We start from the raw sequence: 1159 nt of genomic DNA, 5'->3' as shown, positions 1-1159 counted from the left end.
TCTTAAAAAGTTAAACACAGAATTACCATATGATCCAGCAACCCCACTTCTAGGTCCACACCCAAAAGAACTGAAAGCAGGGGCTCAGGTACGTGTTCATCAATAGCCATGGGAGCACTGTCCATGGTAGCCAAAGCGGGAGGCAACCTCAGTGCCCATCAATGGATGATGAGTGGATAAGCAAAATGTGGCATATACGTACAATGGAATATTACTCAGTCTTAACAAGGAGGGAAATTCTGACACATGCTACAACATGGCAGCATCTGAACAACCTCACGCTAAGTGAAATGAGCTAGACACAATAGGACAAATACTGTATAACGAACCTAGAATAGGTGAATCCATAGAGAAAGAAAGCAGAATACAGGATACCAGAGGCTGGGAGGGGATGAGGAATTATCGTTTCATGAGCAGAATCTCAGTTTTGCAAGATGAAAAGTGTTCTGTGGATGGTGGTGATGGTTGTGCAACACTGTGAAGGTACGTAATACTGCTGAACTATAACTTACAAACGGTTCAAAGAGTAAACTTTATGTACTTCATAATTTAAAAAAAGCACCGTGAACTGAGCCAACCAAATGCTGGAGGGACTCCATCTTGAATCGGAGGGTGCTGGGTACCACTCTGTCACATCCTCAATGCTCTACTGACTTTGTCCTCCTGACCCATCATCTCCCTCCATCCTCTCCTTGGCCCTTGCTCTGATGTCCCCTGTTCTCTTTCTGCCCCAGAACCCAGGGCCGCATCATTTGTGTCCATGAAATCAACTCACATTTGCCCACAGTCGACCCTTCCTGTCCCTTAGGCCCCTCTTTAAACCCTCCTTGGTCCCAACACACCCTCTTGAGGATGCTTAAAATGGATGCCTTGAGAATCAGAGACAGAAAAGTTGTGGTTGAGGATGCTCCCTACTATAGCCACCAATGAAGAAGTGGTTAAATAAAATACAGTCAAGCCACCGAGGATAAAAAGAAGATCATGATTGAACACAGAAGTTATGATAAAACGTGAAGTGAAAACTGCAATGTACCACAACTAGATGTGGGCTGGTGTCATCTATTAGAAAATACAGACCTTCAGAGAGAGGCAAACCACAAAACAGACTCTTAATAATAGAGAACAAACTGATGGTTAACAGAGGGGCGGGGCGTGGGGG

The sequence above is a fragment of the Crocuta crocuta genome, unplaced genomic scaffold (genome assembly GCF_008692635.1).
Source record: "Crocuta crocuta isolate KB4526 unplaced genomic scaffold, BGI_CrCroc_1.0 scaffold233, whole genome shotgun sequence".
Classification (NCBI taxonomy): Eukaryota; Metazoa; Chordata; class Mammalia; order Carnivora; family Hyaenidae; genus Crocuta; species Crocuta crocuta.
The sequence above is the reverse complement of the archived record's forward strand: the minus strand, read 5'-3'. Positions refer to the sequence as shown.